The following is a 15,786-nucleotide window of genomic DNA, read 5'->3' as shown; positions in this document are numbered from 1 at the left end:
TCTCCAGATGTTCTTTCTGTTTATACTTAAACCTCTGTCCCCAATCCCTTCTTTCCGTCCGTTCCTCCCCCTCCCGCTCTCTTCCTGCTCCTTTCCTCCTCCTCCCTTCCCTACTTCTCGGTCCTCTCTCTTCTCCTTTTCTTTCCTTCCTCTCCTCCACGCTTCTTCCTTCCTTCCCTTCCTTCCTTCCTTCCTTCCTCTTCCTTCTTCTTCCTTCCTTTCCCCTTCCTTCCTCCTTCCTTCCTTCTGTGTTGGTCATGGTTTTTCCCAGAGGAAGAGAACCACTGTAGGGAATAGAGACAGAGCCAGAGAGATAGAAATAGAATAAGATAGGCAACAAAAAAAAGAATATGATAGGGAAGAGAGAGAATTGATTGATTCATATTGTTGCTTTTACGAATTGGCTCACGGTGATTAGGAGCTAGTAACTATTTTTGATATCTCATATAGTGTTTTGACATCTTAGGGTCATGGGATCATGCTAATGAACCCATAGTTGTTTTCATCTCCACCATCTCAGTGTTTTTGTGAGTGGTGGGAATCTTACTACCAACCATTCCATCCACAACCTCAACATTTGTGTTTTTGCTTCCTGCCCAACACAGAACATCTCCACTCCTAGCTATCTACTCCGTGCTACCATAGTGATGAAGGTAACTATTTGGGTTCCACATTCACTCTCTGCTCTTCTCTGCTCTCCCTGAGAGTGACCTCAATTGGCCCTGCATGGGGTCGCCATCCTTCCTCCTCTCGAGGAACTATGAGTATACAACTCTCTTTCAAAGGCATTTGTCTCCCTTTCTTGTCATTTTACATACTGATTAAAATTATCCCATGTACATATTACACACAAAGGCTGGCAAGTCTACAATCTGTGGGTGGCCTGTTATGCCTGGAGACCAGGGTAGAGAATGATACTGGCAATTCCTCTTGATCAGGGGGCTGTTCATGATTTCAGGCCTTCAAGCTAATTAAACATGATGCCACTGTATTAAGGGGAACAATCCTGATTTACTCTAAAGTTCACGCTATTTAAACATTAAATCTCACACCAAATACCCCTCTTAGAAATATCCACACCAAAGTTGACCACCATATAGGGGCCAAAACCCAGCCAAGTTGCACATAAAATTAATCATCAAAATCCACCCCTATCCTGTCACCATTGTTCATCTCACAAAACACAAAAGCATCCCCTTAAACTGTACTTAAATCTTCACAATAGGACATAACAGGTCTATCCTTACCTATCATGATACAATTAGCATTGTATCATGATACCAATTATCATGGTCACAAACACCTTTTCATTCACACACCACAAAGAGGATGCAAGTCCTGAGTGACTTTATTGAGTTTTACCTCTCTAAATGACACGATTTGACAATGCTTAAATTACTGTATCCATTCATTATACTTATTTACTAATAAGGGGATGACAGAGGGATAGGTATTGGGAGGGATGACGAAGTGAAAATAGCTGACTGGTGAGAGGAAGCTAGGTAATTAGAGTGAGAGGGACGGAGGGTCATGGAAAACATTGGAAGACCCAACATTATAGGGTCTCATTCATTTTGGGTAATATAAAAATAGTGAAGGGAATAAAGGAAAGGAGAGAATATCAGTGAGGGTGGACAAAAATTAGAATGACACCCTAACTCTGGAAAATGAACAAAGGGTAGTGGAAGGGTGAGGTGGTGTGGGGATTGGGGTTTGGACTGGGGTGGTGGGCAATGAGGGGGTGCACTTGCGGGATGACCTGGGGTTATGCTATGTTTGGCAAAATTGGGGAACTCCATAAAACAAAATTTAAAAATAAAGAAAATATTATTAGACGACAGATACAAATACAGGAACATTGTTTCTAACAACAAGGAAGAATACTCATACGTTAAAGTTTTTTTTTCTGTAACTGGTCAACTTGGCCATATCTGACTTTGTAACTACCTTCTTTTAACTACTCAGTTCCAAATTCCTTGGCCCTCAGCAAGCACCTCATTTTGGCCATGGTTCTTTATCTGCATGGTTCCCAGGCCTTTCATTCCTGCATGGCTGGGCCTTATAGTCCCTTCCTTGAATTTGGTTGTTTATGTTTTCCATGATGTTTAATTACACGGCTGTTATTACTAAGGATGTCCCTTAAGGATCTCTTATATCTAGACATGCCCCTATTGTTGAGTGCAGTCCAATTTCCACTTGTGGTCATGATAATACGTTCAGTCACAATAACTCCCTTCTTTGGCCTTTGACTTGAGAGGCATGAGGAGCCAAAGTGGCCTGGTGGCAGCCTTAATTTTCCAATCAAATGGAATCATATTGTGTCCTCCTTGTGGAATGTTCCTCCCCTTGGGAACTAAGACCTCTATCCAGTCCCGTGGAGTCATAAGATCATGGGACAGGAGCCAACTTTGTGCAAGGGGGTCACTAGGCCATGACAATGCGTGGTCCCCCTCCCATTTACACCCCTTGATTCTTGGGCCTGTGAACCCTGCTACGGAAGAAATGGCAACCTGATATTTGGATGGTGACTCAGAGATATACAGCCTTCGGGAGCCTTGCCCAACCCTGCAGGTATTGTCACCTAGTCGGGTTGTTGCCACTGGTCTTCAAAGACAGGCCTTCTTCAAGGGGACTTGGTCTCCCCGGCTACATTCCAGAGGTTGCTGTGTCCTATTAAACTGGCTCACAACTCAGTGAATTAATTAGAGGAGATGTGACTATGTATTGATTTCCCAAGTTGGACTTTTTGTTCATGTGACCCAGGATTTTTTCTGGTATAACCGATCAAGTAAGTATTAGCAGCGTTCCTATAGTGTTTTTTCTTCGAGCATCATGATCACTGGCCAATGCATATGTCTTGGGAGGCCAACTATTCTGGATTCCTGCTTTACTCTCTGTCCATTATGGTATCATGTCTACCTTACCTGAGGTTGAGTGATGCCCCCCAACCCTTTTGTTTAGCCACTGCACCCCATGGAATACAATTACTCCCATGTCCTTTCAGTTCCCCAATTCAGTAGCGCATTCACACTGTTTAGGCTGGTCTACGAGACCGAGTTGATGTCCCAGCAGGCCCTAAAAGTGAAGTATAAAGTCAACCCACAGACGTGTGCTCTTTCTTCACGGATGGGGAAGCGAAACATCTTAATGATGCTGGGGGCTCGCCCTCAGTAATGTATTTCTCACAGTTGGTGGTGAAGGGGCATGCCCCTGCAACCCTCCCCAGGGTGGGTGAGTAGATCTTAAGAGACAAAGCTACACCAACATTCAATCTCCCTAAGACTTTGAATCCTTTCTTCTGCGGTAAGCCCAAGGGAGGTCTTCATTTCCCGTTCACTTACTGTGACCATCTTTTTGGGTCTGTGTTACCACCAAAGTCGCAGATGCCCTTTCTACTCCTTATGATGCAACATTAAATGAAGGCATCTCTGCTTAGTGGACCCATGTCATTAAATTCCGCCATTCAAACTTTATGTTCCTTACAAACACAACCCTTATCCCAACCCTTAATTCATTATCACACACATCGTATAATTAGAAACCACGGTAGCACAACCTTCGCATGGGTTACCACAGTTTTACTCAACTCACCTTAGGGCCTTGCTGGACTTGATCTTGGTTATATGTCTAGAAGCATGAGAGAGGTGGTAGGGGGGTAGGTCCTGAGGAGCATCAGGGTGTCTTATACGACTTCCTCAGCTTTATGTATGCGTTCCATTAGACTGTTCCCAGGCAATGCAGGTTTAATCTCCCTCAGACTGGGGTTGAGAGAGGCTTCGCTACTTTTCTACGATAAATGATGACTCCTCTTGCGACTTCCAGGTGTGCCAGTTTCATCAGCCCCCCCCCCCACACCCCACACACCCGTCATTTACCGTCCCACATCTTTAGGATCCCATTCCTTACAATCAATGCCTTTCACTTTATAATGATAGACTTACTTGTATTTTAGTCAAATTCAAAAGAAATCCTTGTAATCGCCCAAGGATGAGATTCTCATAGGACACAGATTTGGGTTTTGTTTTCAGCAATCTCAACCCTGTGGCTAAAGAATAAGGTACACTTTCAGGTGCGGCAAGAAATTTTTCAGGTCCTTTATGAAGTCCTTTGAAGCAAGGAATTCGAATCTCTGAGCTCACTCATCTTTTTTCTTTTCCCACCCACTTGTCCTAGTGACATTAGCACACCCCAACAATCCTCATTATATTCTTTAGTTTCACAAAATGTGGTTTAAGGGTATCTATAAATGCCTTCCCAATCCTTGGCCTCTAGGAAGTATTTTTATTAGAGTATCCCAATCGTGATATTTGTGTATCTTCTCTTTGCCCACATCAACCATGGACCTATCAGCGTTGCTCTTTACTATTGGCAAATATGGTATTAGTGTCTAAATAATCAATATACGAGAGCCAACGGCAGAACCCCACAACCAATTCATGACAACATCATCCTTAAGATTCTATTCTCTAGAAACAAGTTTGGTGGCCCAAAATCTGCATAGTTCATGGGTTCTAAGAGAAACGGACCATAGGATCATGAATGTGTGGGTCGTGTGTGCGTGGGCCGTGTGGTTGTGTGGGGGGGGGGTGTGTGTGCTCGCACGGTCGATAGATACAGACAGAATACAGAGAGAGGAAGAGAGAGAGATAAAGACAGAGAGACCAGAGACAAGAGAAATTTATTTCAGGAACTGACTCATGCCATTGGAGGCTGGCATGCCCAAAATCTAAGGATGTCCGGTCAGACTAGAAACTAGAGACCCACAGAATAGCCAACTTGCACTCAGTCCAAAGGCCATCTTTGCTGCCAGAATTGCCCTCTTGCCTCCAGAGATAGTCAAACCTTTTGATATTTCAGGGCTTCACATTGCTTGAATGAGGCCCATCACAGTATAGAGGGCAATGTGCTACCCTGAAAGTTCACAGACTTAATATTATTCTCAGCCAAAACACTCTAACGAATCACCGACAATAATGTTTTTTTAAGAGAATAAAGGGGGGGAGAGAGGGACAGACAGACGGCTGACATTGGTTGTTGAGGGGGGAGGGTGAGGTAGAAAGAGAGATGATAATCTTAAGCAGGCCCCACATCCAGCATGAGCCCGACTCCATGGGGGCTTTGATCTCTACACACCCTGAGATCATGACCTGAGCTGAAACCCAAAGTCAGACGCTTCACCACTGAGCCATCCGAGGCGCCCCCATAATACATATTTGACACATATCTAGCACTGTGGGCACAGTCAAATTGACACTAAAATTAACCATTATGCTTTACTGTTTTCTTCGTGCTTCTTTCTCACTCTCTCTTCCTCTGTTGTAAAACATAGTAGTATTTCAGTCACGCCAAAATGTTTCATCCAGCTTTTTGGCTTACACAATAATTTTTTTTTTCCATAACGTATTCTATGATATGCCACTACAAAAACCCTATGAACTGGCTAGGGAAGAGCATTTATATTGCACTTCACATGGCCAGAAGAACTACATCTCAGAGAATTGAGGTGACTACTGCCTCAAACTAAACGCCAACATTTGGCCATTCAGGAGTCAACCTCAGAACTTCTGATAAGATTCTGGCATCTTTTCTAACTTTAATATTTAATATCTCCAAACTCGCTGAGAGTGCACTGAAAACTGCACACTGCCCATATTTTCAATCAACCACTTATGATGATTGACACACCCATGGTTCCTCTGGAACAACCACTTGGTTTCTAGATGTAGCAGTTGCTGCCTTCGGCTCAGGGCATGATCCTGGAGTCCTCCGGATTGAGTCCCCATCGGGCTCCCTGCAGGAGCTCTTCTCCCTCTGCCTGTGTCTCTGCCTCTCTCTCTCTCTCTCTCTCTCTCTCTGTCTCTCTCTCTTCTTCTCCCATGAATAAATAAGTAAAATCTTTTTCAAAAAAGAAAATAAATGCCTAATTTTATGCAACACAATGAACCTTACACATGCCTGACAACTTATGAAGAAATAAACTCAAAATGGATCAAAGATGTTAATGTAAACTACCAAACTTTCAGAATAAAGCATAAAATAAGCCATAATAAATTAGGCTTAGGCAAGAGCTTCTTAGATGCAACATAAAATAATGATCCATAAATAAAATCATTGGAAAACTGGGCAAATTTGAGATTGGAAACTTTTGTTCTACTAAAGACACTATAAGGAAGGAAATAATAAACTTCAGCCTAGAAAAGATATTTGCAAATCAAATATCTGAAACAGGATTTTTATGCAGAATATATAAAGAACTTTCAAAACTCAACAGTAGGTACACAAAAATCTAGTTGTAATTGTAAAGTGAGCAACATTGAGACTTCAATCAAGATGATATAAGGATGGCACATAAGCACTATGAACAGTGATCAACGTCATGAGCTATTAAGAAATGCAAAACAGAACTAGCCAACCCACACCCACACCTTTTGGATGATATTAAATCACACACACACACACACACGTGCACACACACCACACACACACATTACCAAGTACTGAGGATGATGTGAGGCTACTCCCAGACATTGCTGGTGTGAATGCTAAAATGTGCAGCCATCCTGGAACATGGCTTGGCAGTTTCTTCTAAATTTAAACCTGGTACTTAACATATGATCCCACAATCCAACTCTTGAGTATCTAACCTGAAAAATTAAAAATTTATGTTCACTAAAAAGCCCTGTGTACAGTATTTATAGCAGGTCTATGCATATTCTACAAAAGCTGAAAAGAACCCAAATGCCTTTCCATGAGTGAATGGATAAAACAAATCATGGCACACCCATGCAATTAAATTGAATGAACTGTTATTGATGCATGCAACAACTGCATGACTTCATATGTATATATATTTCTCAAAGTGACCAAATTTATACTGATGGAGAATAATCATCAGTGGTTGCTGGGGCTTGGGGCCAATGTAGTGGTGATGGAACAGTTCTGTATCCTCATTGTGGTGATGGTTACACTAATCTATACATTTATTAAAATTCATACAACTTTATGCCAAACATAAATTTTACAGTGTGATAATTTGAAAAAGCAAAACTTTAAAAACTATGCAGGAGCGTGTGCGCACGCACACACACACACACACACACACAATATACCACTACACAACTATTAGAAAGGATATAGTTAAATGTGTTGATTTCATCAAGTGCTGACAAGGATGTGGAAGAACCAGAACTTGGATACACTGCTGGTGGAAAATGTAAAATGTTACAACTACATTGGAAAAGTGCTTGGTGGGTTTTAGCTCACTTAGGCTGCTATAACAAAATACCACAGACTAAGTGGCTTATAAACAACAGAAATGCAGTCATTACAGTTCTGGAGGCTGGAAAGTCCATCATCAAGGAGCCAGGATGGTTTCCTTTTGTCAAGGGCCTTCTTCCTAGTTCATACCAGATGCCTTCTCACTGTGTTCTCACTTGGTGGAAGAGGTGAGTTAGTTCTCTGGAGCCTCTTTTACAAGGGCATTAATAACCGTTTTTGAAGGCTCTGCCATCATGACCTAAGGCCCCCGTTCTAATGCCATCATATCAGACATTAGGATTTCAACATGTGAATATTGGTTGGGGGGGAGGGGCACAAACTTTCGGACCACAGCAGGCAGTTTCTTAAAATATTACAGCACACACTTACCATATGATCTGGTCATTCTAGTCCTAAGAAATTTCCCAAGAAGAAGGACAAACAGAGACTTGTATATGAATGTTCAGAGCAGCTTTTTTTTTTTCTTGGAAAAGCCAAATAATGAAACATTCCTAATGTCCATCAGCACACGAATTGATAAAACAAAAAACAATGATATTTCCATATAATGGAATACTCCTAACAATAAAAGGGAATGAACTATTGATACACACTACAACATCAATGGATCTCAACATGCTGAGTGCAAGAAGCCAGAAAGAAATGAGTAAATACATTATGATTAAAGTTAATTAAAATTCCAGAAAATACTAATATATATTGACACAAAGCAGATCAGTGGCTGCCTGGGGGGACTGGAAAAAGTGAGAAGAGGGAGGAGGCAGGTAGTAGGTATTACAAAGGAGCAGGACCGGGAAAGTCATCGCATTGAAATGTTACATTAGTGGTTATCCCTTTGGAGAGGGGTGAGTGGAAGGAAAAGACAATAATAGGATTACACAGAGTGCCTCCAAGTTACTGGCAAGATTCTAGTCCTTAACAATGGCAGTGATCATGTATTCTGCCATATTAATGTACAAATTAGAAAAAATAAGTTTTATACAACCCTTCCATATGTGTGAGACACTTAAGAAAATGCATGTAACACTAGAATAATACATACCTATTTATATATATCATATAAACAACTGTAACTAGAGCTATTTTGTATATCAGGGATTCATAGAGTTTTAGAGATGGATGAAATACTATGATTATGATCATCAACTGTGAAGCCTTCAGTTTATATTAAGAATAGAAGGGAGTTGCCTCAGGCCAGACAGCTAAGACTTAAGCCTTCTTACTTCCGCAGGAGTGCTCTTTTCATTACTTCCTTTATTTCATCTCTTGAGCTAGCTCTCCTTCTGTGGCTTCAGTAAACCCTCTGCCCCCTCACAAATAAAAACATGCCTACGTGCATAAACATCTATGTACCTACCTACCTACGTATATACATGGCAAGCTGTTAACATTTAACAGCCAGCTCTGTGAGAGGGACACAAGTTTGTAGCACACACTCAACCAATTTTTCTGATCTAATTTCTCCCATCATGTCTGATGTCAGACTACAAACATGATGTCACTGAATGCAGAATTTTGGAAGAGATGTGCAGTAGAACACCACTTATAGTTTTTTTCACCATATAGATATCATAGATGAAATAGCCTCAAGAGCACAGATTAGTAGTAAAATGTAGTAAAATAATTAGGAAAAGACGAGTTTTGAGTGTTTACTCTCTTTGGTTTTAATTTATTTAACCATAAGTCTGTATAATTTGAGATTAGTAAATGGTATGCTTGCCAACTGGCTCGCAAAATTTCCTATAATTTTAATGATTGACTGTCACCAGCTGTTTGAGCTGGCTCTAGCATACCACTGCTGCATAAATACATTTAAACTTTGATGTGGGGATCCCTGGGTGGCGCAGCGGTTTGGCGCCTGCCTTTGGCCCAGGGCGCGATCCTGGGACCCGGGATCGAATCCCACGTCGGGCTCCCGGTGCATGGAGCCTGCTTCTCCCTCTGCCTGTGTCTCTGCCTCTCTCTCTCTCTGTATGACTATCATAAATAAACAAAATAAAAAAAAAATAAAAAAAAAAAAAACTTTGATGTGTGCTTCAAAAGTTCCTTGGAGGCTTATTTCCTCCCCACCATAAAGCAACAGATCGAGCTTGCATGACCCTTATTTCAACATTTTAGAATTTGGAAAAAATAGTGGGTTAATTGTATAGACCATCCTTTTATCATCCTCACCAAGTAAATGATAGAATTGAATAGCTAACATGTATATAGAGTCCATAAAGTGAAATAAAGTAATTTGTGCCTACTATACATAGGTGATTGATTGATGCTGAGATCACATTTCTCCAGATGTGTCTTTCTGTTTACTTAAAACTCTGTCCCCATCCCTTCTTTCCGTCCTTCCTCCCTCCCTCCCTCTCTTCCTTCCTTCCTTCCTCCCTTCCCTACTTCTCTCCTTCTCTCTTTCCTTCCTTCCTCCCTCCCTTCCTTCCTTCCTTCCTTCCTTCCTTCCTTCCTTCCTTCCTTCCTTCCTTCCTTCCTTCCTTCCTTCCTTCTGTTTGTCATGGTTTTCCAGAGGAAGAGAACCAATAGTAGGTAAATAGAGACAGACAAGAGAGATAGAAATAGAGATAGATAGGCAAACAGAAAAAAAGAAATATGATAGGGAGAGAGAGAGATTGATTGATTCATTGATTGATTTTACAGAATTGGCTCACGTGATTATGGAGGCATAGTAACTATTTTTGATATTCTGATATAGGTGTTTTGACATCTTAGGGTCATGGGATCATGCTAATGACCCAAGGTTGTTTTCATCTCCACCATCTCAGTGTTTTTGTAGAGGTGTGGAAATCTTACTACAAACCATCCATCCACAAGCCTCAACATTTGTGTTTTGCTTCCTGCCCAACACAGAACATCTCCACCTAGCTACTTCCGGCTACCATAGTGATGAAGGTAACTTTGTCCACATTCCTCTCTGCTTCTCCCTGAGAGTGACCTCATGTGGCCCTGCATGGTGTCCCATACCTTCCATCCTCTGAGGAACTATGAGTAATAAACTCCTCTTTCAAAGGCAGTTGTCTCCCTTTCTGTCATTTTACCATACCTGATTAAAATTAATCCCATGTACATATTAAAACAGAAGGCTGGCAAGTCTAAAATCTGTAGGGTGGCCTGTTAGGCTGGAGACCAGGGTAGAGATGATACTGCAGAATTCCTCTTGATCAGGGGGAGGTCTGTTCAGGCCTTCAGCTAATTACATGATGCCCACATGTATTAAGGGGGACAATCTGATTTACTCAAAGTTCACCTATTTAAACATTAAATCTCACCCAAAATACCCTCTTAGAAATATCCAAAACAAAGTTTGACCACATATATGGGGCCAAAAGCCCAGCCAAGTTGGCACATAAAATTAATCATCACAAATCCACCCCTAGTCATCTTGTTACCCATATGCATCCCCTTAAACTGTACTTAATCTTCACATAAGGACAATAACAAGGTCATACTTCTACCTATCATGATACAATTATCATTGTATCATGATACAATTATCATGTACAAACACCCTTTCACCACAAGAGGATGCAAGTCCTTGAGTGACTTTAATTGAGTTTACTCTCTCTATGACACAGATTTGACAATGCTTAAATTATGTATCCATTCAATATATCTTATGTTACTAGATAAGGGGATGACAGAGGGAAGAGGGTATTATGCTGAGTGAAATAAGTCAATTGGAAAAGGACAAACATTATATGGTCTCATTCATTTGGGGAATATAAAAATTAGTGAAAGGGAATAAAGGGAAAGGAGAGAAAATATCAGTGAGGGTGACAAAACATGAGAGACACCTAACTCTGGAAAATGAACAAGGGGTAGTGGAAGGGGAGGTGGGTGGGGGATTGGGGTGACTGGGTGATGGGCAATGAGGGGGGCACTTGGCGGGATGAGCACTGGGTGTTATGCTATATGTTGGCAAATTGAACTCCAATAAAAAAAATTTAAAAATAAAGAAAAAGTTATTAGACTGACAGATACAAATACAGGAACATGTTTCTAACAAAACAAGGAAGAAATACTCATAACAGTTAAAGTTTTTCTTTCTGTAACTGGTCACGTGGCCATAGCTGAACTTTGTAACTACCTTCTTTTACTACTCATTCCAAATTTCCTTTGCCCTCAGCAAGCACCTCAGTTGGCCATGGTTCTTTATCTGGCAGGGTGTCCCAGGCCTTCATTCCTGCAGGGTCTGGGCCATTAGTAGTCCTTCCTTGAATTTGGTTGTTATAGTTTTCCACTGAGTTTAATTACAGGGCATGTTATTACTAAGGGATGCCTTAAGGGATCTCTTATATTCTAGACATGCCCCTATTGTGGAGTGGCAGTCCAATTTCCACTTGGTGGTCAGGATCAATAACTTCAGTCAACACAGTAATTCCCTTCTTTGCCTGTTGATTGAGAGGCATGAGGAGCCCAAAGTGGCTGGGTGGCAGCCTTAATTTCCAATCAAATGGAATCATTATTGTGTCTCCTGGTGGAAATGTTCCTCCCTTTGGAACTAAGACCTCTATCCAGGCCAGTGGAGCATAAGATCATGGGGACAGGAAGCCAACTTTGTGCAAGTGGGTCACTAGGCATGACAATGCGTGGTCCCCCTCCCATTTACACCCCTTGATTCTTGGGCCTGTGAACCCTGGCTACGGAAGAAATGGCACCATATATTGGATGGTGACTCAGAGCATATACAGCCTTCTGGAGAGCCTTGCCCCAACCCTGCAAGGTATTGTCACCTAGCTGGTGTTGCCACTGAGTCTTCAAAAGGCCTTCTTCAAGGGGACTTGGTCTCCCCTACATTCAAGAGGTTCTGTGTCTATAAACTGGCTCACATCAGGAATTAATTGAGGAGATGTGACTATTTTGATTTCCAAGTTGGACTTTTGTTCATTTGACCCAGGATTTTTCTGGTTATACCGATCAAGTAAGTATTTAGCAGGCTTCCTATATGTTTTTTCTTCTAGGAGCATCATGATCAACTGGCCAATGCCATAGGTCTGTGGGAGCCAAACTATTCTGATTCCTGCTTTGACTCTGCTGTCCATTATGGTAATCATGTCTACCTTACCTTTGGAGGTTGAGTGATGCCACTTAGCCCCTGCCACCCAGGAATACAATTACTCCCATTGCCTTTCAGTTCCCCAATTCAGTAGCAGCAATTCACACTGTAAGTTCTGGTCTACAGAGAAGAGTGATGTCCCAGCAGGCCCCTAAAAGTGAAGTATAAAGTGCAACCCACAAGAAGGTGTGCTCTTTCTTCAAGGATGGAGCTCTTCAAGGATGCTGGGGCTCCCCTCAAGAATGTATTTCTCACAGTTGTGGTGAAGGGCATGCCCTGCAGACCCTCCCAGGGTGGGTGAGTAGATCTTAAATGACAAATCTACACCAACATTCAAATCTCCCTAAGACTTTGAATCCTTTCTTCTGCGGTAAGCCAAGGGGAGGTCTTCATTTCCAGTTCACTTACTGTGGACCATATTTTGGGTCATGTGTTAACCAACCAAAGTCTCAGAGCCCTTTCTAACTCCTTATGATGCAACATTAAATGAAGCATCTCTGCTTAGTGGACCCATGTCATTAAATTCACCCCGATTCAACTTTATGTTCCTTACACCATTATCCCAAACCCTTAATATCCATTACCACACACATCTGTATAAATTAGAAACATGTAGCACACCTTCTCATGGGTTACACGTTTTACCTCACCTTTAGGGGCCTGCTGGGACTTGAGTCTTGTTATAGGTCTAGAAGCAGAGAGAGGTGGTAGGGGGTAGGTCCTGAGGAGCATCAGGAGTGTCTTTCAAGTAAACTTCCTCAGGCTTTATGCGTTCCATTAGACTTTCCTCAGGCAATGCAGGGTTAATCTCTCCTCAGACTGGGGTTGGAGAGGCTTCTTCTACTAGTAAAGATGACTCCTGCGACTTCAGGAGTGTTCCTAGTTTCATCAGCCCCCCCCCCCCCCCACACACACACCCGTCATGTTACCGTCCCATCTTTAGGATCCCATTCCTTACCAATCAATGCCTTTACTTTAATGATAGATATACGTTGAGTTTAGGAATTCAAGATCCATTGTAATTCAGCCAAAGGATGAGATTCTCATAGGACAAGATTTTGGGTTTTGTTTTCAGCAATCTCAACCCTGTGGCTAAAGGAGATAAGGTATCACTTTCAGGGCAGGCATAGAAATTTTCAGGTCATTTATGAAGTCCTTGAGCAAGGAATTCGAATCTCTGAGCTCATCCTTTTTCTTTTCCCACCTTGTCTAGTGACATTAGGAACAACCAACAAATCTCATTATATTCTTTAGTTTCACAAAAATGTTTTAAGGTATCGTATAAATGCCTTCCAGATCCTTGCCTCTTAGGAGTATTTTATTAGGAGTATCCAATAGTGATATTTTGTGTATCTCTATTGCCACATCAGACCATGGACTATCAGCGTGCTCTTTACTATTGCAAATAGTTATTAGTGTCTAAATATAATCAAATTAGAGAGCCAACGGCAGAACCCCACAACCAATTCAGAAAACTCATCCTTAAGATTCTATTCTCTAGAAACAGTTCTGGTGCCAAAATCTGCATGAGTCAGGGTTCTGAAGAGAAACAGGACCAGTAGGATGCATGAATGTGTGGGCGTGTGTGCGTGTGCGTGTGTGTGTGTGGGGGGGGGAGTGTGTGTGCTCGCACGGGCATAGAGACAGACAGAATGACAGAGAGAGAGAGAGAGAGAGAGAGAGAGAGACAGAGAGACAGAGACAGAGAGAAATTTATTTCAAGGAACTGACTCATGCAGTTATGGAGGCTGGCAAGTCCAAAATCTAGAGGATTGTCCGGCAGACTAGAAACTAGAGACCCACAGAAGAGCCAACTTTGCAGCTCAGGTCCAAAGGCCATCTGCTGCAGAATTCCCTCTTGCTCCAGAGAGGTCAACCTTTTGATATGTTCAGGGCTTCACTTGCTTGGATGAGGCCCAGTCACAGTATAGAGGGCAATGTGCTACACTGAAAGTTCACAGACTTAAAATTTATTCTCATCCAAAAACACTCTAACAGAATCATCGACAATAATGTGTTTTTTTAAGAGAATAAAGGGGGGGGGGAGAGAGGGACAGACAGACAGGCTGACATTGGGAGGGGGAGGGGCAGAAAGAGAGGGATAATCTTAAGCAGGCCCCACATCCAGCATGGAGCCCGACTCCATGGGGGCTTGATCTTACAACCCTGAGATCATGACCTGAGCTGAAACCAAAAGTCAGACGCTTAACCAACTGAGCCATCCAGGCGCCCCCATAATAATATTTGACCACATATCTAGGCACTGTGGCACAGTCACATTGACACATAAAATTAACCATTATGCTTTACTGTTTCTGTGCTTCTTTCACTCTCTCTTCCTCTCTTTGTAAAACATAGAGTATTTCACGGCAAAATGTTCATAGCTTTTGGCTTACACATATTTTTTTTTTCACATAAAGTATTCTATGTAATTGCCACTACACCCTATGAACTGGCTAGGGAGAGCATTTATATTGCCTCTTCACATGCCAGAAGACTACATCTCAGAGAAGTGAGGTGACTTGCTCAAGACTAAACAGCCAACATTTGGCCATTCCAGGAGTCAAACCCAGATCTTCTGACTTAAGATTCCTGGCTCTTTCTAACAATTTTAATTCCCAAAACCTCCGCTGAGAGTGCACTGAAAACTGCAACACTGCCCATATTTTCAACCACTTATTGATTGACACCCATGGTATCTCTGGAGACACCTTGGTTTCTATGATGTATCATTTGCAGGGTGTGGGGCAAGGGTGGACATTCTCAGTGCCATACTCTAGATTATCTTTTGTTATTTCTGCATGTATTATATTAGTTTTATGCTGCCTTGGACAGTTAACGGCACTCGGGAGACACTGGAACTAATGGTACGGTTCTGGAAGGAGTAAGATGGGTAGGGTTCTCTTTTCCATTTAGCCGTTTAACTTTTGAACAGGAATCGCCAGTGCATCGGTAAGAGGGTGGGGCTGGAGCATTACCCTCCCTTCCTTAGGCCGCCAGCTTGTTTACTCCTCACAGTAGATAACCCTTTATAATGGGCCTGGATGGACTTTGCTGTCTTGGATTCGGGACCATTTTGTGACTGAAACAGCAGACAAGGATTTTATTTTTAAATGATAATCCTTTTAGGGGCTCCTGAGTTGGCTCAGTTGGTTGAGCATCTGACTCTTGATTTTGGCTCAGGTCAGGATCTCAGGGTCATGAGACTGAGCCCTGCATAGGGCTTTGCACTCAGCGGGGAGTCTCAGATTCTCTCTCTCCCTCTCCAATCCACCTGACATACGTTCGTGCTCCCCCTCTGAAATAAATGTATCAATCTTAAAAAAAAATGATAAGTGGAATGAAAAGTACACCTTTTAAATGATAATTTAACGCTGAATTAACTTCCATTTCATTGACAGCTTTTTTTTTTTTGAAACATTTTATTTATTTATTCTTGAGAGACG

Source organism: Canis lupus, chromosome X (genome assembly GCF_011100685.1).
Source record: "Canis lupus familiaris isolate Mischka breed German Shepherd chromosome X, alternate assembly UU_Cfam_GSD_1.0, whole genome shotgun sequence".
Lineage (NCBI taxonomy): Eukaryota > Metazoa > Chordata > Mammalia > Carnivora > Canidae > Canis > Canis lupus.
The sequence above is the reverse complement of the archived record's forward strand: the minus strand, read 5'-3'. Positions refer to the sequence as shown.